This window comes from Nicotiana attenuata, chromosome 3 (assembly GCF_001879085.1).
Source record: "Nicotiana attenuata strain UT chromosome 3, NIATTr2, whole genome shotgun sequence".
Taxonomy (NCBI): domain Eukaryota; kingdom Viridiplantae; phylum Streptophyta; class Magnoliopsida; order Solanales; family Solanaceae; genus Nicotiana; species Nicotiana attenuata.
Genome location: NC_031991.1, coordinates 43,800,172 through 43,802,650, shown reverse-complemented (window position 1 = coordinate 43,802,650; position 2,479 = coordinate 43,800,172).

Genomic DNA, 2,479 nt, shown 5'->3' with positions numbered 1-2,479 from the left:
CATAAATATGCACTCTTTTCCAAGTTATGCACACTAAATAGGCACAGCTAATTGAGGATCCTGTCAATTAACTACAACAAGCACAAAGTTGAACAAATAGAGATTGAAACTAGCAATTTGTATTCACATAAACAAGATGTTAATCCCCCAATAGGTTCCATCAAAGCCTTAGACAAAGGATTTAGCTACTCATGGCTAGGGGAAAACAAACTAAGATACAATTCATCATAACTAGCAATAAAAATCAAAGAAAAGAAGAAAGATGTTTTGGGTGATCTCTCACAATTGTTTTTCCTTGCCAAGATATTCTAAAATTCAATACATGCCTCTCTTGGGCGAAGTCTTGTATTTAAAATAGGGTTTAGGTCTAAAAATCCCGTGTTTTACACTTTAGTCCCTCAAGTTTTCTGCTTCCGCCGCGGTTCTGCCGCGGTCGCGGTCAAACCGCGGCCAAATGCCTTCTCTGAATCTCATTTTATCCGCAGCTCTCTTCCATCGCGGTTCTACCGCGATCGCGGTGGAACCGCGGTCAACACAGGTCTCTGAATCTTCAGGCCTGTTTTGCGTGGTTTACTTGGGGAATTTCACAGTTGGCCTCTTTTTTCTTCATTTTTAACTCCAAAAGTACTCCCTAGCCTTCCCTGGTCATATATCACCTGCAAATCATGAAAAACACTAATAAGAGCATTTTGTTATCACTTTTATCGTCAAAACTATACAAGAAGGTGGTTATTTAAGGCGTGATTATAGTTAAATTCACCTATTATCACTAAGCTACAACAACTCTCGGAATTCCATTCCGACCCTCGGATCAAAATCTCACCTATCAACCGGAAATCGCCAAAATACTAGCTTCGCCAATTCAAGCCTAAACCTTCCACGGACTTCCAGAATGCATTCCGATCACTGTCACGACCCAATTCCGCTACGGGTCGTGATGGCGCCGGACACCGCTGTCAGGCAAGCCAACTAAATCACCAATTAAATTCTCTTTTTATAACTTTGAAAATCTAGGAGTTTTACTTCCATTTTTCATATATAAAACAATCCCTGTTTCAATTCAAATGAAGAAATTAACTATTAATACACATCTTCAAAGAAAACCATCCCAGAACCCGGTGTCACAAGTACATGAGCAACTACTGATAATGAAAATAAAATACACATGTCTGTCCAAAATACAGTGGACAGAGAATCAACAAATAAAGTACTGGAAGGGGACTACTCTAGCTGCGGGTCGTCTCGAACAATGCGGCTCACCAAGTCCCCAAATCATCCGTGCTGCTACCTAAAGTAACATATACCTGTGCAACAAAAATGCATAGAAGCGTAGTATGAGTACGTAATCAACGTGTACTCAGTGAGTATCCCGCCTAACCTCGAAGAGGTAGAGACGAGATGGTCAGCCTGGACACTCACTAGCGGTCCAATAATAAAGTATTAAATGTGTGGGGAAATCATGGATTCATATAACATATTCTAATTCACAAAGCTGTAAAACAGGTAAACACCTTTTAACAGTTAGCAAAGGATTTTCAAGATTTTAATTTTCTTCATTTAATGAGTTCACCTCAAGCCATGAAAGGCAATGTCATCATTTAAGATTCCTCATGCATCAATATATAAAAGATATCATGTGCAAATCATACCGAGGCGACGGCCCGATCCAACAGAAAGTAAATGTGCACTTGCCGAGGGTCGACGGCGCGCCTATAGATGCATCTATTTAATCTGCCGAGGCGTTCGGCCCGTTCCAAAATAAACACACACAGATAGACAGTCAGTCAATAAGTCAACACGGAGCAATTGTCCAAGAAAAGCCAACTCTCTTTAAATAATCTGAGGAAGCGAAGCTTAAGTCTTTTTAGAAATCCTTTTATAAATTTAATGTGATTTAAGCAATTCAAACTCTCAAGGGGTTCATAATTAATCCAAATATAACATGCTCAATCAACCACGTAAGAACTTATCAGGGAGTGTTTATCGATATATATATAAATTCCTCTTTTAACAAAATTTTACAAAAAGGTTAAATCTCTTTGGAAATTCATTTACAAATTCCATGTGACACAAGCAATTGAGCTATCCAAGAATTTACAATTAATTCAAGTATTCATGCTTTTGGGTCCTAGCTACCCGGACAATAGCAAATAGTAGCTACGCACGGACTCTCGTCACCTCGTGCGTACGTAGTCCCCACAAATAGGAGCACATAACCAATTTAACTCACCTATGGGGTAAATTCCCCCTCAAAAGATTAGAAAGGAGACTCACTTCGCTCCAAAGACTCATAACCGGCGTTCTACATACATTCTTCCGAAGGCTTGAACCGACGCACAATGCACCAAAGCTAGCCAATTAACGACAAACTAATGAGAACATGCTCAAATACTTGTTACAAATTCAAATTATACAGATTCCCAACTCCGCGTAGTGAAATGACCAAAATACCCTCGGGCCTACGTGCCCGGATTCCGAA